This window comes from Trachypithecus francoisi, unplaced genomic scaffold (assembly GCF_009764315.1).
Source record: "Trachypithecus francoisi isolate TF-2019V2 unplaced genomic scaffold, Tfra_2.0 Lachesis_group7, whole genome shotgun sequence".
In the NCBI taxonomy this organism is placed as follows: domain Eukaryota; kingdom Metazoa; phylum Chordata; class Mammalia; order Primates; family Cercopithecidae; genus Trachypithecus; species Trachypithecus francoisi.
Genome location: NW_022681472.1, coordinates 26,011,769 through 26,038,302, shown reverse-complemented (window position 1 = coordinate 26,038,302; position 26,534 = coordinate 26,011,769). Strand labels below are relative to the sequence as shown.

At 41.3% G+C, this 26,534-nt stretch overlaps 1 pseudogene; it reads left to right on the top strand.

The window, feature by feature from the left end:
- LOC117079629 overlaps positions 1–25,714 on the top strand; it is a 40,011-nt pseudogene extending 14,297 nt beyond the window's left edge.
- The last annotated feature ends 820 nt before the right edge of the window (positions 25,715–26,534 follow it).

Genomic DNA, 26,534 nt, shown 5'->3' with positions numbered 1-26,534 from the left:
TGTTATAGCTCTGGACAGTACAGAGAGCAATGTAACAATTACCTCATGATACAGACATGCTTTTCATTTGCTACAGTTCTCTGCTTGCATTTTTTTCAATCAACAGAACTGCAGGATTGTGACAATTCTTCCCGGTCAACTGGCTGTCCACTAAAGCTATACTTTCAATTTTCCAGCCAACTGCCTTTGAGTAGTTGGCACCTTGCCTTTGAACATGTTCACTTTTCAACTCCAAGTGCATAACCCTGAATTTTTCTCTACTGAACTCCATCCAGTTTATGTCCCATTATTCCAGTTGACCAGGGTTGCCTTCTCTGATGACTCTAGCGCCCCCGAGATCTTCCGGTTTTATGATATTTCAGGGTTTATGTTATGTTTCCTATGTGTATTTCTTATTGACAAGTGCATTAGTCAGATTAAGCTAAAATATGCCGTGGTAAACGAATCAGCAAATCTCAGTGGCTTAGAACAACAGTCTGGGGTCGTTTTTTGTTTTGTTTTGTTTTTGAGAAGGAGTCTCACTCTGTTGCCCAGGCTGCAGTGCAGTGATGCAGTCTCGACTCATTGCAGCTTCTACCTCCTGGGTTCAAGCCATCCTCCCACCTCAGCCTCCCAAATAGCTGGGACTACATATGTGCACCATCACACTCAGATAATTTAATTATGTATGTATTTTGGAGATGGGGCTTGCTATGTTTCCGAGGCTGGCCTCAAAATCCTGGACTCAAGCAATCCTCCCCACTTGGCCTCCCAAAGTGCTGGGATGACAGGTGTGACCCACCACGCCCAGCCAGATTATTTTTCATATTCACACTACATTTCCTACACCAATTAGCGGAGGAGCTCTGATCATCATAGTCCAGGTAGCTCAGGTTGACAGAAGTTCTACCACTGTGTGAAATCAACAGAAGGCTTCAGGGTTCATGGAAAATGGAGAAGTTTTATACATATTTAATACAAGTAGAAGTGATACCCATTGTTCAGTTAATAGGGTTGCTAAAGTTAACAACGAAAAAGCTACAAAAAAATTTTTTTAAGCGATACCCATTGTTATGCTAACATTTTGTTAGCTAAAGCAAGTCACATGGATGTGACTAATTCCAACGGGATATGTGCTCCCAATGAAAGAACTGGAGAGAAATCTTGGCATTCACTAGTTGTCTCCCAGAACCAATGAGATTCCATTTTCCTAAACACAGTGATCTTGTCTTTTGTTTCTGCATCATCATAAATTTAACCACAAATTCTCAAAGAAGACTTGTAGATTCTCAGCCAATTTTTCTCCCACCCAGCATCTCTTACAAAAGTAGGGGCATTTTTCTATTCCATGGTCCAGATTATATACGAAGATGTTAGTTCAAAGACCAGATTCTGCCAAAAGCTGCTATAGGCAGAATGATGACGACTGAGCCACTGAGAACACATTTCTTCTTTACTAAGAGCACTGTACAATATAGAATTGTTAAGAAACCAGTGTCATGAGCTCGTGAGGGACATCTCTTTCAGTCTACCAAATCCACTGCTCAGCCAAATTTGCTGTTAGAACCGATCACATGTTACAAACACAAGAGGGAAGTGCAGACCCTCACCAATGACTTTAAAATCTAAATAAGACCAAGCAATCCGGTGGAGAACTGAGCCCCACAGGGAAGAAACAACAGTGGCCTAGGAGTCTGAGCTTCACTCAGCTTCTAGGGAGCTCTGTGACCTTCGGAAAGTCTCTCCATCCTGCAGGAAATCAGGTCCAGCTCTGTCATGGAAGAGGGTGGGACTGACCTGTGACTCCCAGCTCGGGTTGCTGCTCAGAGCCCCTAAGGAGATTTTTTTAAAACATGGATTCCTAGCCAGGTGCGGTGGCTCACGCCTGTAATCCCAGCACTTTGGGAGGCAGAGGTGGATGGACCGCTTGAGCCCGGGAGTTCGTCAACAGCCTGGACAACATGGTAAAACCCCATCTCTACTGAAAATAGAAAAATTAGCTGAGTGTAGTGGCCTGCACCTGTGGTCCCAGCTACTTGGGAGGCTGAGATGGGAGGATCACCTGAGCCTGGGAGTCAAAGGTTGCAGTGAATCGAGATCGCACTACTGCACTCAGCCCGGGTGACTCTGTCTCAAATAAATAAATAAATAAATAAATAAATAAATAAATAAATAAAAAACAGTAACAATAACGATGGATTCTTAGGCTTCACCCAGGCCTTCTAAATCATCTCAGGTGGGACCTGGAATCTATTCTAGAAAATAACCTCTTATGATGCCCTTACGATGTGGGGCACCCCATGACTCTGTCCTTCACCTTCTCTTAGACTACTCTGTCTTCAGTCCAGACCCAAGGAGCACAAAAGTGAACTCAGCCCTTAATAGCTCTGTTAATATCCAGATGGCCTACAGGTGATTGCTGCAACTGTGTATCCCATCAGCGAAGTCTGAGAAACCTGGATTCGTCTCTTAGTCTTTCCTCTCTCCACCCAGTTAGTCCTTTTTTTGTCTTTTTTTTTTTTCTTTAAAAGACAAGCTCTAGCTCTATTGCCCAGGCTGGAGTACAGCTGCGGTATCTTAACTCACTGTGACCTCCATCTCCTGGGCTCAAGTGATTCCCCAATCTCAGCCTCCCAGGTAGCTGGAACTACAGGTGTGTTTCACCATGCCTGCCTAATTTTTGTATTTTTTGTAGAGACAGGGTTTCACCATGTTGCCCAGGCTGGCCTCGAACTCCTGAGCTCAAGTAATCCGCCCACTTCGGCCTCCCAAAGTGCTGGGATTACAGGCATGAGCCACCGCACTTGGCTCCAGTTAGCCTTTCAGCCCTAAACATTCCTCCTGTTTATGCCCAAAGCCACGGCCCCAGCTCATCGTCGGTGGCCTGAACTATTGATTGCATCAGCCTCTCTCTAGATGTCCCTGATTTGAATCTCATTGATTCCTCCTCCCATTCCATCCACACCCCTTATTTCCAGGATGATCTTTTTTTTTATTTTTCTTTTTTATTTTTCTTTTTATTTTAAGATGGAGTATTGCTCTGTCGCCCAGGCTGGAGTGCATTGGTAGAATCTTGGCTCACTGCAACCTCTGCCTCCAGGTTCAAGCAATTCTCCTGCCTCAGCCTCCTGAATAGCTGGGATTACAGGCACGCACCACCACATCTGGCTAATTTTGTATTTTTTTAGTAGAGATGAGGTTTCACCATGTTGGCCAGGCTGGTCTTGAACTCCTGACCTCGGGTGATCCACCTGCCTCAGCCTCCCAAAGTGCTGGGATTACAGGTGTGAGCCACTATGCCCCACCCACCAGAGTGACCTTTCTAACATAAAAGATCTGTTTAAAACTTTTCAATGTTCTTTCTATTGACTCCAGTTTAAAATCGAAATTCCCTTGCATGGTATTCAAGATCCTTGTTGTCCCAGCATGACAGGGCCATGGGCAGGAGCTTCCCTGCTCTCAATGTACCCTACAGCAACACTCGGCCATTAGTTGTGCCCCAGCTTCTCCCTGTCTTTGCAGGCGTTGCTCGCTCTGATGGAAACGCTATTTCTAGGCTTCATTTCTGAATATGGCTGGCCCACTGCCAGCTTTGGGAAGCCTTCACCATCTCTGCCCATACAAACGGACACAATCCCCACCTGTGCTGCTGCTAGACTCTGCTTACACTTCCATCATAGAATTTATTTGATTGCTTTATCATGGGTTCTCTGTTGGAATGGAAGCTGCTTGGAGGCCTGGGGAAATGCTTGGCTCAAAGCATAACTATGTAAAGAATACATGAATGAATGACCCTATCAGCTCTAAATATCCTATAAGTTTATCTTGCTTCATGGCCAGTGCAGGGGCTCATGCCTCTAATCCCAGCACTTTGGGAGGCAGAGGCAAGTGGATCACCTGAGCTCAGGAGTTTGGGGCCAGCCTGGCCAACGTGGCAAAAACTGGTCACTACTAAAAATATAAAAATTAGCTGGGTGTGGTGACAGTGCCTGTAATTCCAGTTACTGGTAGGCTGAAGCAGGAGAATCACTTGAACCGGAGAAGCAGAGGATACAGTGAGCTGAGATCTCACCACTGCACTGCAGCCTGGGCAGCACAGTGAGACTCTGTCTCAAAAAAAAAAAAAAATCTATCTGTGCTTCAGTACAAAATATGAAGTATAATATTAAATTCCAAGATTAAATTAATACCTCAGCAATGATTGGCAGCAACGTATGAATGAATTAGAGGTATGAACAGGAGGGGAAGAAGCAGAGAATGGAGAATCAAGATGGGGAAAATGGGTCAGGCGCAGTGGCTGGTGTCTGTAATCCTAGCATTCTGGGAGGCTGAGGCAGAAGAACTACTTGAAGCCAGGAGTTGAAGACCAGCCCTGGCAACACAGTGAAACACTGTCTCTACAAAAAATAAAAAAAATTAGCGGGACATGGTAGCATACACCTGTAATGTCAGCACTTGGGAGGCTGAGGTAGGATGATTGCTTGAGGCCAGGAGTTCAAGACCGCCTGGACAACATAGTGAGATGCTATTTCTAAAAAAAAAAAAAAAAAATACTGATCAAATTCAGGGGGTGCACAGAGAAAATAATGTCTAGGCCCCAACTCTGCCCAGAGCAATTCTCAATACTGAAGTTGTTTTAGGGAATCTCAAAGTACAAGTTAAGCAACTAGAAAATTAGGATCCACTTGATTGGAAGTCACTGAATAGCATGATTTCACAGAAGCACTGCCTGAATTCTTAAAGCAAATTATTTTCACTGTCTGCTTCTTTTCTCTGACCTTCTCCTCAAGTACTGACATGTACTAAGTTTGAAAAAGCTGAAACTATCCTTAGAAAAATTCAAAGACGCAGAACTTCCAAAGTGAAGAAACCTTTCCGTTGGCTTTTCCCTGGAGGAAAGCTTCACTGACAGGCTCCTTCATGCTCCCTGCAAAAACCAGGGCTCAGATATGTGCCCTCTGCAGTCAAGGCCATCATCACTATGAAAAATGTCTCTCTTTTAAAACATTTCTTGTTTAAACAAACCTTAAAGAAATATTTGGTGCCAGATGCTTAGAGCTGGTGGCACAATGAATTTTTTTTTCTTGAATGTTTATGCTGCCCAGCCTGTAGAATTTAAGTTAACAAAGAACGTTTAGTATAAGGTAGCAATGTGGATGAATAGTTTTTTTGTGTGCTTACTAAAAAGTGGGGCTCCAAAGAACAAATCAGAAACCCACTAGGAATAATTTTGCTTTCCAAAGATGGACAGAAGTCATGTAGGGGAAAGGGAGGAAATTATAAAAGAATGTATTCTAAAGGGGCAACAGTCAAATGTCAGTCAAGTAACTTTTAAATGAAAACCAAGCTAGCCAACAGTTGGGCTATAAGAATGAGCCACCACAACCAGCTCTCTGCATCTCTCATCCTGTATGTCTCAATCTCCCTCTGTTTCTCTCTCATACGTACACACACACACACACACACACACACACACACACTTCACAAATGGAATTTAATAAATCAGAACTTCATCATGGCTCTTTTGGCTTGATATTTAAACTTTCCAATAGTTAGTGATATAATTTTTTTTTGAGATGGGATCTCACTCTGTCCCACAGGCTGGAGTACAGTGCCATGATCACAGCTCACTGCAGCCTCAACCTCCTAGGCTCAGGTGATCCTCCTACCTCAGCCTCCCAAGTAGCTGGGACTACAGGCTCGCACCACTGCGCCTGGCTAGTCTTTTATATTTTTTGTAGAGACAGGGTCTCGCTCTGTTGCCCAGGCTGGTCACAAACTACTAGGCTCATGTGATCCTCCCATCTTGGTCTCTCAAAGTGCTCAGATTACAGGCATGAGCCACTGTGCCCAGCCAAGAGCAAATTTTGACCCTTCTGAAACCACTTTTGCAAAAAATTGTAACAGTAAAGCCAGGCACAGTGGCGCATGCCTGTAATCCCAGCACTTTGGGAGACCAAAATGGGAGTGGCTTGAGCCCAGGAGTTTGAGACCAACCTGGGCAACACAGTGAGATCCCGTCACCACAGAATTTTTTTTTTTTTTAAATTAGCCAGGTATGGTGGCATGTGCCTGTAGGCCCAGCAACTTGGGAGGCTGACATGGGAGGATTGCTTAAGCCTGGAATGTTGAGGCTGCAATGAACTGAGGTCATGCCACTGCAATTCTGCCTGGGCAACAGAGCAAGACTCTGCCTCTAAAAAAACAAATAAATCACAACAGTGAGAAAATGATGACAGTGAAAGAGAACTTTGGGCATGGGCCAAACTAACTATGGGAGAAATTTAGCTTATAGTTTAAATAGTAATAGCCCTTTTATAATAATTATTATAAAACTAATAAAAGGCCACAAATTTAGGATTAAGAGAAGGGCCTGAATTCTGCTAAGAGGTAGGTTTAGTTAAACAATTTCCAGCCATTGTACTGGAGATCACAAGATTTGTAATTTCCCTTATTACTGCTGTGAATAATGTCACTATTGTAGAGCCTAAGCTTGGACTTTTGAGATACCTTTTCAGACTTCTGCACTTCTGATGGTTGGATGACTCCACTGAGACTCAAGACTTAAGACTCACCCAGTTCTGTAGCCCCCACCCAGAAGTGGACTCAGCACATAAGAACCATTTTCTACATCCCTATGATTGCATCTCTGACCAATCAGCAGCACCCATTCCCTAGCCCCAGCCTATGTAACTATCTTGAAAAAACTCTAGCTTCCAAATTTTCAGGGAATCTGATTTGAGTAATAAAACCAACCCATTTGTTATTATTAGTCTGGCCATTTAGCTGGCTCTATGTGTATTAAACTCTTTCTCTATTGCAATTTCCCTATCTTGATGAATCAGCTCTATCTGGGCAGTGGGCAGTATGAACCTGTTGAGTGGTTACACATCTGGGAGTCAGTTATTGCTGAGTAACAAACAACTCTAAATTCTGATATTTAAAACTATATTCGGCCAGGCACAGTGGCTCATGCCTGTAATCCTGGCATTTTGAAAGGCCGAGGCAGCTGGCCAACTTGAGCCCAGGAGTTCCAGACCAATCTGGGCAACTCCCCGTCTCTACAAAAAAAACAAAACATAGTCAGGCATGGTGGCATGCAACTGTAGTCCTAGTTACTCACAAGGCTGAGGTGGGAGGATATCTTGAGCCTGGGAGGATGAGGCTACAGTGAGCTGTGATTATGCCACTGCCCTCCAGCCTGGGCAACAGAGTGAGACACTGTCCCTAAACAACAACAACAACAAAACCACATTCATTTACCATCACTCATGTATGCAGAAGTTAGTCACAATTTGGCAGATCTAGGCTGGGCTCAGTTTGGTAACTCTATTGTAGATTGCAGCAGCCAGAGTGGCTCTGCTGCTCACTGTGGGTCTCAGGGGTGACTCTATGGCCCATGTCACTTACCTTTCTTGGACTAGCAGGCCAGTCTGGGCATGTTCCTTTCATGATGGCTTCTGAGGTTCAAGAGCCCAAGTGCAAACACATACGGTCTCTTAAATCCTAAGCTTGGAATGGCATACTGACATTTCTATTTATGTCATTGGCTGAAGCAGGCAACATTGTCAAGCCCAAAGTCTACCCACAGTAAGGCCTTGGCAGTGATATGAACGCAGGGAGGGGTGAAAGATTCAATATACTACATCTTCCTTTTCTTTACTTCCTGTAACTGACATGTTACAGAGGCCTATTGATTTTACCATAAAAATCTCCTGAATAGTTCTGCTTTTCATCCTCTCCTTCATCACCACTCTCATCTAAGTTATCAAGTTTTATCTGGACACTGCAGTAGACTCCTAACTGTTCTCTAGTTATCCAATCTCAGGCCTAACCCCAAAGGGATCTTTTAAATTCACAGACCTGCTCCTGTCACTTGCTATGGCTGTTATTTTTTGAGGATAATGACAAAAATTTCTTCTATGGCCTAGCACTCCCACGTAATCTGACAGTCATCAGCCCTCCGGTCTCATCTCTAAACCACTTCCTCTCACTCTCTGTGTTTCAATCCTAAGTGGCTTCCTTGCAGTCTTTCATAAGCGCCTTTACAGATGCTGTTTCTTTGCCTGGAACCCTACCTCTACCACTATCCCCTTAATTCTGACTTACCCTTCAGAGTTTAGCTTGAAGATTTCTTCTTTAAGAAAGCCTTCTTTGATGCCACAGACCAGACCAGCTCTTTGTTTTGGAGAGTCTGAGTCTCATATCACCATATACCTTTACATCACTTTTTGCATTTTGCCATCATGGAGCATTTATTTGTGGGATTGTTTAATTAATGTTTCAATCCTCCAATCCACAGTGGTAAACTCCTTAAGGATAGGAACAATGTCTATTTTTGCTTATTATTATATCTCAGTGCCTAGCATGGTACTTAGCACATGACAGGGACTCAATGCATTTTTGTTTAGTGAATGAACAAACTAGCCCAAACAATGAAGAAAATAAAATTTACTCTCTTTTCGTTATTTTTCTCAAGAACCCAAGAATACCCACATACTTTTTTTTTTTTTTTTTGAGACGGAGTCTGGCTCTGTCGCCCAGGCTGGAGTGCAGTGGCCGGATCTCAGCTCACTGCAATCTCCGCCTCCCAGGTTTACGCCATTCTCCTGCCTCAGCCTCCCAAGTAGCTGGGACTACAGGCGCCCACCACCTCGCCCGGCTAGTTTTTTTTTGTATTTTTTAGTAGAGACAGGGTTTCATGGTGTTAGCCAGGATGGTCTTGATCTCCTGACCTCGTGATCCGCCCGTCTCGGCCTCCCAAAGTGCTGGGATTACAGGCTTGAGCCACCGCGCCCGGCCTTTTTTTTTTTTTTTTTTTTTTTCCAGACAGGGTCTCACTCTGTCACCCAGGCTGGAGTGCAGTGGCACAATCTTGGCTCACTGTACCCTCCACTTCCCAGGTTCAAGTGATTCTCATGCTTCAGTCTCTTGAGTCATTGAGACCACAGGAACATGCCACCATGCCAGGCTAATTTTTGTGCTCTTAGTAGAGACAGGGTTTCACCATGTTGGCCAGGCTGGTCTTGAACTGCTGCCTTCAAGTGATTCACTTGCCTCAGCCTCCCAAAATGCTGGGATTACAGGCATGAGCCACCGTGCCCAGCCCCCACACATTTTTAATCAAAATTTAACGCAAAGAAAAATGCAATCTCAGACAAATGACAGTTTCTCAGGACAATAAAAATCTTCACCCACAGACTCCTCTGGTCCTATATCCATCCCTTCCTAGTCTTAATCCAGATTCAATGTAGCAGAAAAAATCTTCCAAGACCCAAGGACCTCTGTTTATGTTTCACTTCCTGAATGTGTCCATGATGACTGAGAAGAACTATTGTTGAACTTGAGTTCCTTTAAGAAGAAAAACTTGGCTGTGTGTGGCGGCTCATGCCTATAATCCCAGCACTTTGGGAGGCCAAGACAGGAGTATTCCTTGAGTTCAGGAGTTAGAGGCCAGCCTGAGCAACATAGGGAGACCCCATCTCTATAAATATTTTTTTTTTAGCTTAGCTGGGTATGGTGGCAAGTGCCTGTGGTCTCAGCTTCTTGGGAGGCTGAGACAGGAGGATTGCCTGAGCCCCAGAAGTTGAGCCTGCAGTGAGCCTTGATCATGCAGCTGCACTCCAGCCTGGGCAACAGAGCAAGGCCCAGTCTTGAAAAATAAAAATAAAAATTTTAAAAGAAAAACACAACTAAATAAAGACAATACATTCAGGATTTTTTGTTGAAGATGATCCTTACTATTTTCAATTCCAATCAACAACTTTTATTAGTATTATGGTAAATTGATTACATTCATAGCACCAATTGGTGGTCTCCCCGTACCCATGATCTTTGCAATGTGACATTGTAATTTATCAAGTGATGAAGTCTATTTCCCCAGCCCTTGAATCTGGGTCGGCCTTGTTTTTTATTTTGACTAATGCAGTAAATGACATTGAGCCACTTATGAATCTATGCCTCAAGAAGTCTTTCATGCTCCTGTTCTCTCTCGTGGACCTCTCTCACGTGGATGATGTGAAAAGAACAAACCCAGGCTGGCCTGATGAAGGACAAGAGACCATGTGGAGGAATGACAAGTTGTCCCAGCCAAGGCCCTAGGCCAGTCAACCCCTTGCCAATCTCCAAGCAGAAATCTGCCAAGATTGGCCCAGATTCACAGAAATGATTTGCTGAGCTAAATAAATGTTTATTGTGTAAATTGGGCTTGGTTTGTTACATGGCAATAACTAACTGGAACAATATTTAAGACAATGTGCTAAGTTTATAAAATAAATTATTGCTATTCCCATCCCCTTTGCTCTAACCCCAAAGATAGACCTAGACAGAGGTAGTTTTGAATCCTCTCTCTTTTATCAAGTAGGTGACTTTGGGCAATAACGTAAATGGGTTTATCATTCTTTTCTCTGTTTTAGATCCTCAAAGTTGTAGTTGGCACATGGCCACCCACCTACACATGTTTATATGACTGCCTTCTGGCCAGTGGACTCTAAATTAAATATCATGTAGTAGAAACCTTCCTAAGCAAAGCAGTGCATTTCCTTTGCCCTCTTTCTCTTATCCCTTTCTTTGCTGTTGACACTGTAGCCAGTGGGCATTTACAAGACAGAAAGAGCTTCAGTCCCTAAGGACTTATGGAGCAGAACTATAAAGCCAGGCCTAGAATGCCTACCTCTGGACTTGTATGTAAGATAATACAAATCATTCTTTTTAAAGACATTATTTTAGGTTTCTATTACTTGCAATTGAACCTAATCCTTGCTAACATATAGTAAATATGCTAGCAAATTTCTTTGCTGGCTTGTTGTAAGCTAGGTGACAAGTGCCTGGTATCATTCCTAATGCACAGTAAGTGACAATAAATGAATACAGTTACTACTATTTTTTCACTGATAATAATAAAAGCAATACCAACATACCTCCCTAGCTAATGTTGAGACAAAACTGGCAATAGTGTTAAAGTCAGCTGAAGTAATGGGCTCCAGTCACAACATTTGCATAATAGCATAGATCTATGAAATGTGTTTCTTGATAATTTTGTCTTAAAGAGTTTTCTTCTTGATTCATCCCTCACTAAAATAAAAATTTTACCTTAATGAAATTTAGGAACCGGATGTCCATTAGGTATGTTAGTATAGCGGTCACTTTGTTACAAATTCTAATGCATAAAAGGGTTTTGAGCAGTTTGATATAATTCTCATTTCTTCATAAACATTTCAAAACTCTATGAAGAAAATGTAATCTTCATACACATTTGAAAAGCAATGTTACATATTTTAAATGCTATGTTTACTAAGGTAATACAATTTCTTCACAGAAACTTAAACATCAGCCTTAAAATATTTAAAAATTGTATTTTAAATATTGGAAGAAGGAATTGCTTTTAGAAAACTATCACCATTGTGACTCTGCCATTAGCATCTTTGATATTCTCTACTGTGAAGATCATTGAGACTTGGAAAGTCAGCAAAAAGGCATGCAGAACCTCTCCCAGTCCTGAATCCAATTTTTAAGACAATTTTTCCTCAGAAATATGGTGAAACACAGAGAAGTCATTCATAATGAGTTCCTCAAGCCAACTTCTTTTTAATTATTCTGACACCGGAAAAAGAACTCACGGAGAAATACTCTTCACAGTGGATTCCATATAGCGTTTAATAGTTATGTGTCATTAGCAAAATAACTGACAGGTCCCAATTTAACTAGAATGGGCCTTTTCCCATTAAGGTGCTTTTTACAATTAGTTTGTTCCCAAAGCCTATTATAAAGGCTTTTCTATAAATCCTATGATGTGAAGATCAATAGAGAGATTTAAAAATGGGTATTAGGGGAAGCTGGTCAAAATATTGTAAGAAAATCTAAACTAATTCAACAAAAGAGTCAAGAAATGGTGCCAAGGTGTAAGTAGACTTGAGATGTCTTAACAGAGGAGTAGCAGTCTGCCTAGTGAAACACACAAGGGTATGAGAAGTAGAGGTCAAGGCAAGAGTTGAGATAGAGGCTGTGGACAAATGGTAGGTGGGAGATTAGCTGGGAATAGTAGGACATAATACTGGGAATGCATACCATAGGAGGTTATATTGAATTCATTAGGTGATTGGTAACCACTGAAGTGTTTCAAAGAGGAAGATGAAAAAGTCATTGCTGGCTTCACTGGGTGAATTTTACCAAACACTTACAGAAGAATTAACACCAATTACTCATGAATTCTTCAAAAGAAATTATAAACCAGTATTTCTTATGAATATACAGATGAAAATCATCAACAGAGAATTAGCAAACCATATCCAGCAACCTATATAAGGATTATACTCCATGACTGACTAGGATTTAATTCCAGGAATGCAAGGTTGGTTTAACATTCAAAAATGAAATAATGTTATCATATCAATAGAATGAAAAATAACCACATAATCATCCCTATAGATGCAGAAAGAGCATTTGAAAAAATCAACTCTTGGCCGGGCATGGTGGCTCACACTTATAATCAAGCACTTTGGGAGGCTGAGGCAGGCAGGTCATGAGGTCAGGAGATCAAGACCATCCTGGCTAAAATGGCGAAACCCTGTCTCTACTACAAATAGAAAAAAATTAGCCAGGCGTGGTGGCTAAATTTTTTGGTTGAGTAGTTCCAGCTACTCAGAAGACTGAGGCAGGAGAATTGCTTAAACCTGGGAGGCGGAGGTTGCAATGAGCCAAGATTGTGCCACTGCACTCCAATCTGGGTGACAGACTAAGACTCTATCTCAAAAAACAACAAACAAAACAAACAAAACAAACAAAAAAACAAAAAACAAACAAAAAAACCCCAACTCTCTTTTATGATTAAAAAAAAAAAGTTTAGGCCGGGCGCAGTGGCTCACGCCTGTAATCCCAGCACTTTGGGAGGCCGAGGCGGGCGGATCACAAGGTCAGGAGATCGAGACCACGGTGAAACCCCGTCTCTACTAAAAATACAAAAAAAAAAAAGTTAGCCGGGCGCCGTGGCGGGCGCCTGTAGTCCCAGCTACTCAGGAGGCTGAGGCAGGAGAATGGCGGGAACCCGGGAGGCGGAGCTTGCAGTGAGCCGAGATAGCGCCACTGCACTCCAGCCTGGTGGACAGAGCGAGACTCCGTCTCAAAAAAAAAAAAAAAAAAAAAGTTTAACAAATTAGGAACAGTGAACTTCTTGAACCTGATAAGAACCATCTAGAAAAACCCATAGCTGCTATCACACTTAATAGTGAAAGACTGAGTGATTTCACCCAAGATCAAGAACAAAGGGAGGACTGGGCACAGTGAATCACACCTGTAATCCCAGAACCTTGGGAGGCTGAGGTGGAAGGATTGCTTGAAGCCAGGAGTTTCAGACCCACCTGGGCAACATAGCGAGACTTCATTTCTACAAAAAATTAAAATTAGCTGGTATGGTCACACACACCTGTAGTCCTAGCTATTTGGGAGACTCTGGCAAGAGGATCAATTGAATCCAAGAGTTTGAGGATGTAATGAGCTATGATCACACTCCCGCACTCCAGCCTGGGCAACAGAAAAAGACTCTAGTCCTTAAAAAAACAAAGAGGACGATGTCCATTCTAACCAACTCTATTCAATATTGTATGAAGATTTTAGCCAGAGCAATTAGGCAAAAGAAAGAAATAAAAGAAATCTTAATTGGAAAGGAAGAAGGAAAGCTATCACTATTTGGAGATGACATGATCTCATATACAAAAAAAACCATTAGAATGAATAAATGAGTTCAGCAAGGTTGCTGAATACAAGATTAATATGAAAAATCAATTGTATTTCTATACACTTTCACTGAACAATCTGAATATGAAATTAAGAATGTGATCCCACTTATAGCAGCATTAAAAAGAATAAAATTTTTAGGAATAAATTTAATGAAATAATACAAAACTTTTACCTAGAAATTACAAAAATCATTGAAAGAAGTTAAAAAGATCTAAATAAACGGGAACACATTCCATGTTCATGGATCAGAAGATTTAATATTGTTATCATGGCAATACTCACTAAATTCACAGGTGAATTCCATGCAGTCTCTATCAAAATTCCAGCTGGCTTCTTTGTAGAAATTGACAAGCTGATTCTAAAATTCACATGAAAATTCAAAGGACCCAGAATAGCCAAAACAATTTTCAAAAAGAAGAACACTGTAACCCCTGCACTTGGGGAGGCTGAGGTAGTAGGATTGATTGGGGACAGGAGTTGGAGACTAGCCTCAGCAATATAGTAAGACCCTCATCTCTAAAAAATGTTTAAAAATGTATCCAGGTGAAGTGGCATGCACCTATAGTTCTAGTTGCTAGGGAGGGTGAGGCAGGAGGGTCACTTGAGCCCAGGAGTTTGAGGCTTCGGTGAGCCATGATCATGACTCTGCACTCCGTTCTGGGTGACAGAGTGAGACCCGTCTCTAAAAAAAAGAAAAAGAAGATCAAAGTTGGAGGGTTCATATTTCCCAGTTTCAAAACCTACTATAAAGCTACAAGTAATCAAGACAGTGTGGTATTGGCATAAGGATAGACCTACAGATCAATGAGATAAAATTAAGAATCCAGAAATAAACCCTTGCATTTAGAGTAAATTGCTTTTTGACAGGGTTGCCAAAACAATTCAATAGAGGAAATAATAATATTTTCCACAAATGGTGCTGGGACAACTGGATATCCACATGGAAAAGTATGAAGTTGGACCACTATCTTATACCATATACAAAAACTAACTTTAAATGGAGCAAAGATTTCAGTGGAAGAACTAAAACTATAAACTCTTAGGAGAAAATGTAGGCATAAGTCTTCCTGATCTTTATTTGGCAGTGATTTCTTAGATATAACAACAAAGCACAAGCAATCAAAGAAAAAATAGATAAATCAGATTTCCTCAGAATTAAAGACTTCTATGCTTCAAAGGACACCAGCAAGAAAGTGAAAGGACAAACAACAGAATGAGAAAAAATATTTGCAAATCATGTATCTAATAAGAGACTTTTATCTAGAATACATAATATTCTAGTCAATAGCAAAATACAAATGACCCAATTTAAAAATGGGCAAAGAATCTAAATAGATATATCTCCAAAGAAGATAAACATGACCAATAGCACATGAAAAGATGCTCAACACCAATAGTCACCAGGGAAATGTAAATCAAAACCAAAAGAGATACCACTTTACATCCACTAGTTTGGCTATAATAGAAAGGACGGACAATAACAAGTGTTGCCAAGAATTTGAAAAATTGGAACCGTTCTGCACTGCTGATTCCAAAATGGAACTGTTTTCCATTTTGGAAAATAGTCTGACAGTTCCTCAAAAAGTTAAGCATTAGAGTTACCACATGACCTGGCAATTCCACTCCTAGGTATACACTCAAGAGAACAAACTAGATACTGATAAACACATGAAAAGATATGTCCACACAAAAACTAGCACATGAATGGTCTTATCAGCAGTATTCATAATAGTCAAAAGGTAGAAAAAGCCCAAATGTTCATCAGCTGATTAATGGGTACACAAAATGTGGTGTGATCATAGAATGAAATTTTATTTAGCCATAAAAACAATGAAGTAAGCCCGGCGCGGTGGTTCACGCCTGTAATCCCAGCACTTTGGGAGGCCGAGGCAGGAGGATCACAAGGTCAGGAGACCAGGACCACCCTGGCTATCATGGTAAAACCCCATCTCTACTAAAAATACAAAAAAGTAGCCAGGCGTGGTGGCAGGCGCCTGTAGTCCCAGCTACTCAGGAGGCTGAGGCAGAAGAATGGCGTGAACTGGGGAGGCGGAGCTTTCAGTGAGCCGAGATCAAGCCACTGCACTCCAGCCTGGGCGACAGAGTGAGACTCCGTCTCAAAAAAAAAAAAAAAAAAGAAGTACAGACACATGCTATATCATGGATGACCCTTGAAAACATTTGGCAATGGAAAGAAGCCCGTCACAAAAGACCACATAGCACATAATTCCATTTATCTGAAATGTTCAGAAAAGGGAAATCTAGAGAGACAAAAAGCAGATGTGTGGTTGCCTAGGGCTGGGAGAGGAAATGGGGAGATTGGGAGGTCATGGTTAAAGAGTACGCATGATGAAAATGTTCTAAAATTGATTGTGGTGATGATTGCACAACTCTGTGAACATACTAAAAACCATTGAATTGTTAAAAAAAAAATCAATACTATGCTTTAGGGGAATCTCTGACTGGCATGAAAAGAAACAGAAGGCACGAAGACCAATTAGGAGGTTTTTAATCTTGACTCTTAGAGAGAAAGCATCTCATCATCAGTTTTTTTTTTCCTACACTCTCCACACCCATTCCCTTTAAATATAATTAAAACACGGTTATCAAATCCATGCTTGATAAATTGGTTAATAAGCTACAGGATGGGGCTAGGAAAAGGGGGATCATAAAAGGGAGCTCCTAACTCTATAGTGATCGTTTTATTATTTAAGTAACCAAGGGCAAAAGCTCTTTTTCAATTGTTTACATAAAAGTCACAAACTTAAATTTAGGTTCTGAGCAAGATGTGTTAAGCTCATGTAGAGCCTCAGACTAAATGGTGAATGAGATTTTGTTTTGTGCCTGGCACATAGTAGGTCCTCAGTGTTTTTCAAAATAAATTAAATGAATGAATTTTAAGAGTAAACATAAACTTTATAATGTGTTATATAAATATGGCCAAGAAAGGCACTGTGGGATGAAAAAACAACACATAATCTTAAACTGGTGAAGGAGAAAAGAATGAGGAGAAAGGAAAACTCATAATTCAACAAGACAGCAAGCCACTAAAATGTGTAAGAAGTCTCTTTCATTCCCCTCAGGGAAAAAAATTGAAAAAGAAAAAAGTTATAGATTTATAAAGAAGAGTGAGGATATTGTACCTAAAGAATACAAAAGGATGAAAATCAATAAAAGCAATTCATCACATCAGCAGGCTAAAGAAGAAAAATCATGTGATTATATTAATAGATGCAGAAAAAGCATTTGACCAAACCTAACATCCATTTACGATTAAAGACTCTCAGCAAACTAAGAATAGGGGGGAATTTCCCCAACTTGGTAAAAAATAAAAAAGGAAATTAACAAACCAGAAACCAAACCTTTTAAGGATGCAGAGAGGAAAAATAAATTGCTACTCATCCAAAAATTTGCTAAATAAAAAGTGCAGTAGAGGAAAAAGAGATTAAGGAAAAGAATAAGAAAGTAAAAGAAAACAGAAATAAGCTATCTTCAGTATCTAAAATGGAAAGTAAGTGTTAGACATCAGAAACTACCCAGGCACTGTCTTATTCTCCCAGACTAGTTTTGGCCAGAGAGATCTGGCTTCTCCTATCTAGAAAGCTCCTGTTCTCCGTCCTAAAAAATAATTAGGAAGTTGAAAAGAAATAAACCAAAGGTTCAGGGATTACTAAATGCCATCTCACAAGAATGATGATTAAAATATCGTGATTAAGAATCAAGGACCTTTAGCCCCTCTGAGTGCTGATTACAAAGTGATTAGTAGGGATTACTGTGAGATTAACAATGTTTGCAAGGAAGATGATTTGATTCATTCCAGGTGTTAAGGGACAGAGGTGGCAGATGGTTTCGTTATACCAAGAGAAACTGTAAAACACACAGACTAAAAGGCAATCGTCTTTTTATTCTATTCCTTTGAAAAGAGGGGAGGAAGAGACTCTTGACAGGTGAGGATATGTTGTTTAAAGTTGTATAGACTGCGTCATATTTTTTCCAATTTGTCAAGAGTGTGAAAATGAAATGATTAGTTTCTACCTGGGAAGAATGAAGAGATCCACATAATGAAAACTTTAAGTCCTGGGTGCCCATTTTGTCCTTTATATATTAATTAAAAGCCCTTTGATGGGAATTTATGGTGTGAACTAAACTGCTTGGTTTACTATTTAGACAGCTGTGAAAGGAAATAAAATAGTTTAGATGTTTAAACTAGTACTTGCATATGCAGATGATATGTCAATGATTGTATCAACTGATGAGTCTGTAAAAACTATCTCTTGAATGTTTGAAGCATATGTTGTAAAGCAGCTGGTTCTAAAATAAGTTTAAGAGTAGCTATTTGCTTAATAGAACTGACAAATAGGAACAGGTGATGGTCTTGGAAGAGCCCATTGTTTCAAAATAAACCAGCTGGGAGTTTAGGAGGGTTTTTGGAGAGTCAAAACAATGAAAAAATCAAAGAAGAGAATAGATGTAGCAGATAAGTTAGTGTCTCTCTAGCCGATTTGGAAGTTATTTTATTGTAGTGAATATGTTGTTAATCAAAAAAGTTTCTCATTGCCTTGAGCCATATGGAAGTGATTTACCATGTTTTTCTTGCTGTCCATTTGCAAAGTTATGTTTGAGGGAGCTGGCAAAGTGCCCTTCTAAAAAACACTATCTTTACAAAGTTACCTTAATGAGCTGATTGAAGACAAGATTCTTTGCATGGCAACCATGAGTGAAGTGGTTGTCTTAACTTGTAAGAAGAATCTATATAAGAAAGAATTTGACCAAAAAAAAAGAAACCCAAACACTTTCTCAAGTAATTTTGTTATTCTGATACATGCTTAGGAAGTATGTACACTAAATACACTGACTGCATAGAAGTATCTACAGAAGGGCCTTTCTAGTCAGTACAGTTTGTAAGCATTATTTTATAATCTTTTAAAAACTTTTACTATGATGAAGAGACTTACTGACATGGAATGGTTAAGAGGCTACTAAATCCTCTCTTTAGGCAAAATGATGAAAGGGAAAGAGGCAGAGTAAGAGTCCAGGGACTGGGTTTCCAGGAAGAAGTCCACCACCAGTCATCACTCACTCTTTTCCTACTTTGTTTTCTTCACCTGAAAAACAAATTAATAATAACTGATGTTTATAAAATGCTTATGTCCAGGCATGGTGGCTCATGCCTGTAATCTCAGCACACTGAGAGGCCAAGGCATGAGGATTGCTTGAGTACATTTCAAGACCAGCCTGGGCAAGCAACATAGGGAGACCCCATCTCTACAAAAACAAAAATAAAATAAAATGCTTACTAGTTGTCAGGCACTATTTAAACATTTTACATAAATGTATTAGTTTGTTTTCATGCTGCTGATACATACCCGAAACTAGGAACAAAGAGAGGTTTAATTGGACTTACAGTTCCACATGGCTGGGGAAGCCTCAGAATCATGGCAGAGGGCAAAAGGCACTTCTTACATGGCAACAGCAAGAGAAAATGAGGAAGAAGCAAAAGCAGAAACCCCTGATAAACCCATCAGATCTTGTGAGACTTACTATCATGAGACTAGCATGGGAAAGGCTGGCCCCCATGATTCAATTATCTCCCCCGGGTCCCTCCCACAGCACGTGGGAATTCTGGGAGATACAATTCAAGTTGAGATTTGAATGAGGACACAGCCAAACCATATCATTCCACCCCTGGCCCCTCTAAATCTCATGTCCTAACATTTCAAAACCAATCATGCCTTCCCAACAGTCCCCCAAATCCTTAACTAATTTCAGCATTAACCCAACCAAAAGTCCACAGTCCAAAGTCTCACCTGAGACAAGGTCAGTCCCTTCTACCTATGAGCCTGTAAAATCAAAAACAAGCTAGTTACTTCCTAGATACAATGGGGGTACAGGTATTGGGTAAATACAGCCATTCCAAATGGAAGAAATTTGGCAAAACAAAGAGGTTACAGGCCCCACAGAAGTCCAAAATCCAGCAGGGCAGTCAAATTTTAAAGCTCCAAAATAATCTCCTTTGACTCTAGGTCTCATATCTAGGTCACGCTAATGCAAGAGGTGGGTTCCCATGGTCTTGGGCAGGTCCACCCCTGTGGCTTTGCAGGGTACAGCCTCCCTCCTGGCTGCTTTCATGGGCTGGCATTGAGTGTCTGCAGCTTTTCCGGGCACATGGTGCAAGCTGTCAGTAGATCTACCATTCTGGGGTCTGGAGGATGGTGGCACTTTTCTCACAGCTCCACTAGACACTGCCTCAGTAGGGACTCTGTGTGGAGGCTCTGACCCCACATTTCCCTTCTGCACTGCCCTAGCAGAAGTTCTCCATGAGGGCCCCACCCCTGAAGAAAACTTTTGCCTGGGCATCTGGGCATTTCCATACATCTTCTGAAATCTAGGCGGAGGTTCCCAAACCTCAATTCTTGACTTCTGTGCACGTGCAGGCTCAACACCATATGGAAGCTGCCAAGGCTTGGAGCTTCCACCTTCTGAAGCCACAGCCTGAGCTGTACATTGGCCCCTTTCAGCCATGGCTGGAGTGGCTGGGACACAGGGCACCAAGTCCCTAGGCTGCACATAGCACAGGGACCCTGGGCCCAGCCCACAAAACCACTTTTTCCTCCTGGGCCTCCGGGCCTGTGATGGGAGGGGCTGCCATGAAGGTCTCTGATGTGGCCTGGAGACATTTTCCCCATGATCTTAGGGATTAACATTAGGCTGCATGCTACTTATGCGCATTTCTGCAACCGGCTTGAATTTCTCCCCAGAAAATGGGTTTTTCTTTTCTATTGCATAGTCAGGCTGCAAATTTTCCAAACTTTTTTGCTCTGCTTCCCTTATAAAACTGAAGGCCTTTAAAAGAACCCAAGTCACCTCTTGAATACTTTGCTGCTTAGAAATTTCTTCTGACAGATACCCTAAATCATCTGTCTCAAGTTCAAAGTTCTACAAATCTCTAGGGCGAGGGCAAAATGCCTCCAATCTCTTTGCTAAAACATAACAAGAGTCACCTTTGCTCCAGTTCCCAACAAGTTCCTCATCTCCCTCTGAGACCACCTCTGCCTGGACCTTATTGTCCATATCACTATCAGCATTTTGGTCAAAGCCAATCAACACATGTGGGAGGTTCCAAACTTTCCCACATTTTCCTGTCTTCTTCTGAGCCCTCCAAACTCTTCCAACTTCTGCTTGTTACCCAGTTCCAAAGTCGCTCCCATGTTTTGGGGTATCTTTTCAGCAATGCCCCACTCTACTGATACCAATTTACTGTATTAGTTGGTTTTCACGCTGCTGATTACGACATACCTGATACTGGGAACAAAAAGAGGTTTAATTGGACTTACAGTTCCACATGGCTGAGGAGACCTCAGAATCATGGCGGAAGGTGAAATGCATTTCTTACATGGTGGCAGCAAGAGAAAATGAGGAAGAAGCAAAAGCGGAAACTCCTGATAAACCCATCAGATCTGGTGAGACTTATTCACTCTCACGAGAATAGCATGGGAAAGACCAGCCCCCATGATTCAGTTACCTCCCCCTAGGTTCCTCCCACAACACATGAGAATTCTGTTGAGATTTCAATGGGAACACAGCCAATCCATGCCAATAAGTTATTTCATCTCCCAACAACACTGTGGTGGATACAATAATCATCATTTTACAGATAAGTGAACTGAATGGAGATAATAGAATACTTCAAACCTCTCATGAGAATGCATTATAAAAATTTAAGGACTTTTTGGTCTTAAAAATATATTTAATCTCAACTGCAGAGTAGTTAGGCATAGCCCAGACTAAGAAAGGTGGACATAGAGTAAAAGTGGACATAGAGTAAAAAAATACCAACCATGATAAAAAGCTTAGCAAGCTAGGACTAGAAGAATATAGGGTTTTCATTGTTGTTGTTGTTGTTATTGTTGTTAATTTTTAAAATTAAAAAAAAGAGAGAGAGAGACATTTCACCATGTTGCCCAGACTGGTCTTTATAATAAGTTCTGGGATCAAGGGATCTTGGGTCTCCTGGGATCAAGGGGTCCTCCCGCCTCGACCTCCCAAAGTGCTGAGTTCTGAAATCCAGGCAGAGGTTCCCAAACCAAATAAAGTTAGCCAGGCATGGTGGCATAAACCTGTAGTGCCAGCTACTTGGTAGGCTGAGGTGAGAGAAACGTTTGTGCCTGGGAAGTCGAGGCTACAGTGAGCCATGATCTCACCGCTGTACACCAGCCTAGGTGACAGAGTGAGACTGTCTAAAAAAAGAAAAAGAAAAAGAAAACTGCAAAACTGTATTGAAAGAAAACCTCAATACAGCTAAAATGCAATGTTTGTAGATTAGATGCCATGATATTGTAAAAATTTCAATCTTCCCAAATTAGTCTAGAGGTTTACCGTAAATCCAATACACATCTCAGCATGTTCTTTTAAAAAATAAAAAACTGATTAGCAGGGCACAGAAGTTCACACCTGTAATCCCAACACTTTGAGAGGCCAGGCAGGAGGATCACTTGAGCCCAGGAGTTTGAGACTAGCCTGGGCAACATGGTGAAACTCTGTATCTACAAAAAAATACAACAAAAAAAAAAATTAGCCAGGTGTGTTGGTGGGCACCCACAGTCCCAGCTACTTGTGAGGCTGAGGTGGGAGGATCACTTGAACCTCAGACGTTGAGGGTGTAGTAAGTCATGATTGCACTACTTCACTCCAGCCTAGGTGACAAAGCAAGATCCTGTTTCAAAAAAAGAAGAAAGAAGGAAGGAAGGAAGGAAGGGAGGAAAGCAGGAAGGGAGGGAGGGAGGGAAGGAGGGAGGGAAAATGATTAGCTGATTCTAAAATTTATTTGGAAGTTCAGTGGACCAAGAATAGTCAAGACAATTGTGAAGAAGAGCAAAGTTGAAGGACTTATTATAAAACTAAAATAATTGAGACATGTTATTGGTACAGAGATGGACAAATAGACTAATGGAACAGAATATATAGTTCAGAAATAGAACCACCATAGTGCCGTGAGGGAAAGAATGGTCTTTTCAAATGATGCTGGGTTCACCAATATCCATATTGTATAAAAATAAAATTTGAAACATCGCTCACCACACACAAAATTAACACTAGATGAATTTTAATTCTAAATATCAAACAATAACACATCTAGATAGAAGACATAAAACATATTCTCGTGAGTTTGAGGCAGGCAGTGATTTCTTAAACAGGACATAAGAAACACTAACCATAAAGGTAAAGATTGATAAATTGAACTACATTGAAACAAAAACCAGTGTTCATCAAAAGGCATTAATAGTTCCAAGACTAAGAAACAAAAAAGAGCGAAAAGGCTACAATGCCAAAAAAAAAAAAAAAAAAAAAGTGAAAAAGAAAGCTACTAAGTAGAAAAAGATATCTGTAATACCTATATATAACAAATGAATCATAACTATCATATATGAAACATTTCTACAAATTAATAGAAAAAAAGCAGACAACCCAATAGAAAAATGGGCAAAAGACTTAAATAGGCATTTCATAAAAGAAGACACTGAAAATAAAACAACAATCATATGACAGGCTGCTCGACTTTATTAATCATCAGGAGAATGCCAATTAAAATCAAAAGGCAAATTTGAATCACTATACCCCACCAGAATAGCTAACATTAATAATAAGACAACAATATCAAATTTAGGCAAGAATGCAAAGCAATTTGAACTCTCAGACACTGTTGGTGGAAGTGCACATTTGTAACAATGTTGAAAAAGTGTTTGATAATATCTCCTGAAGCTGAACTTACCCAAACCCTCTTTTTTTTTTTTTTTTTTTTTTGAGACGGAGTCTCGCTCTGTCACCCAGGCTGGAGTGCTGTGGCCGGATCTCAGCTCACTGCAAGCTCCGCCTCCCGGTCCCGGGTTCACGCCATTCTCCTGCCTCAGCCTCCCGAGTAGCTGGGACTACAGGCGCCGCCACCTCGCCCGGCTAGTTTTTTTGTAGTTTTTAGTAGAGACGGGGTTTCACCATGTTAGCCAGGATGGTCTCGATCTCCTGACCTCGTGATCCGCCCGTCTCGGCCTCCCAAAGTGCTGGGATTGCAGGCTTGAGCCACGCGCCCGGCCTGAAACCCTCTATTTTTTATGTATAGCCAAGAAATACTTATATGGACACCAAAAGTCACGTACAAGTGTTCATAACAGGACTATTCATGATAGCTCAAAACTCAAAACAACTCAAATGTCCATCAATATTTGACAGAGAGAGCCTGGCTACAGTGGCTCACACCTGCAATCCCAACACTGGGAGGCTGAGGCAGGTGAATCACTGGAACTCAGAAGTTTGAGACCAGCCTGGACAACACGGTGAAACCTCATCTCCACAAAAAAATACAAAAAGTAGCCAGGTGTGGTGGTGCACACCTGTGGTCCCAGCTATTCAGGAGGCTGACGTGGGAGGATTGCTGGAGCCCAGGAAGTCAAGGCTGTGGTGAGCCATGATCATGCCACTGTACTCCAGCCTGGGTGACAGAGTGAAACCTTGTCTCTAAAAACAGAAATTCACTGTAGATCCATAGGTCCATGTAAGTTTATGAACAGGAATAAAGAAAAGAATATGAATAGAATCAATTGTTCTTCAAGCAATTCTTGCAAGACCTTCCAGAAATGTTGATTGTGTCTGGGTTCATTGTCAGCACTGGGGTAGATAAAAAGCTACTGTGGGTTTGAATTTTTAAAAAAATTAACAGCATGAGATCAGAACTTTTGGCTGGGCATGGTGGCTTATGCCTGTAATCCCAGCACTTTGGGAGGCTGAAGAGGGTCGATCACTCAAGGTTAGGAGTTCAAGACCAGCCTGGCCAACGTGGTGAAACCCCGTCTCTCCCAAAAATGCAAAAATTAGCCAGGTGTGGTGGCACGTGTCTGTAACCCCAGCTACTCAGGAGGCTGAGGCAGGAGAATCGTTTGAACCCAGGAGGCAGAGGTTGCAGTGAGCCAAGATTGTGCCACTGCACTCCAGCCTGGGCAACAGAGTGAGGTTCTGTCTAAAAAATATATATATATATGTGTGTGTGTGTGTGTGTGTATAAAAACTTTTTTTTACTACTATGATAAGAAATAGTGTTCATTGTTGATATTACTAAGAAAACATATTGTTATTTCTACTCTTTATTGCTGAGTATTATAAGTAATTATCCCTTTTCATATTTATTCCTAGCTAGTGCCTGTCTTCAAATTTCTAATGCTCCTAAGTCTCATGTATTTATTGAACTTTCTATGCGTTACTTTATTTTCTTTCCTTTTAATTACCAATTCTCACTGGTAAGTAGTAAGGTTCAACCTCAAATAGCTGGTATGAATTGCCATACCAGGCTACTAAAAACAGCAAACTACAGTTAAATTCTCTTTCTTCTTTGTCATTTAAGAAAAGTTGAGCCCTTCCCACTCAGTTGTTTTCTTGCACAGGAGGGCCGTAGGCAGCCATGGAGCTCAGCAGAAAAGGCATGATCTTGAATTCCCACTTCCACAAGCACTAGCAGTGTTGCGTGGCTACATGGTTCATCCACGTCTGGACCCATCTGGCCCATAGTAAGGTGCTGCACGGTGAGGTATCACACCAGAGTACATACTGGCCAGGGCTTCAGCATGGCGAGTTAAGGGTGGCTGGTATTCACAAGAAGGTGGCACAGAACACTGGCATCTCTGTGGATCCAAGAAGGCAAAACAAGTCCACCGAGTCCCTGCAAGCCAATGTGCAGTGCTGATGGAGTGCCGCTCCAAACTCATCCTCTTCCCCAGGAAGCCCTTGGCCCCCAAGAAGGGAGACAGTTCTGCTGAAGAACTGAAATTGCCCCAGTAGCTGACAGGACTACTTAGGCCCATCCAGAATGTCTGTAAGAAGGAGAAAGCCCGAGTCATCACTGAGGAGGAGAAGAACTCCAAGGCCTTTGCTAGTCTCCACGTGGCCTGCCCAGATCTTCTGCATATGGGTAAAAAGAACCAAGGAAGCTGCCGAACAGGATATTGAAAAAAAATAAAGATAAAGCCCTAGGGACCTGTAATAAATCAACAGTAAAAAATAAAGAGGCAGAAAATAAAAGAGAAAAAGAAAAGTTGAGCCAAGTGTGGTGGCTCACGCATGTAATCCTAGCACTTTGGGGAGGTGATCACTTGAGGTCAGGAGTTCAAAACCAGCCTGGTCAACATGGCAAAACCCCATCTCTACTAAAAATGCAAAAATTAGCTGGGCATGATGGTACATGCTTGTAATCCAAGCTACTCAAGAGGCTGAGGCAGGAGAATCACTTGAACCTGGGAGGTGAAGGTTGCAGTGAGCCAACACCATGTAACTATACTCTAGCCTGGGCGACAGAGTGAGACTCTGTCTCAAAACAGAAAAGGAAAAATAAAATAAACAATAAATAAAAATTATCTGAGCATGGTAGTGTGCACCTGTAGTCCTTGCAACTCTGGAGGATGACATGGGAGGGTGGCATGAGCCCAGGACTATACCACTGCACTTCAGCCTGGGTGACAAAGTAAGACCCTGTCTCTAAAATGAAGAAAAGAGAAGAGAAGAAGAAAAGAAAAGAAAGAAGGAAGGAGGGAAGGAGAAAAGAAAGAAAAAATAAAGAAGGAAGGAAGGAAGAAAGGAAGGGAGGGAGGGAGGGAGGGAAAATGAAAAAGAAAGAAGGGAAGAGAAAGAAAGAAAAGTTGAAAAGTTCAGGGTAGCATCCGAATATACTCTACTGTGGAAGCTTAAAACAAATGGTGGAAAGGAAAAGCTGATTAATACTCTTCCAAACCAAAGTCCTTACGACAAAATTCAAAGACTTTATTCCTTTCAATAATCAAGGC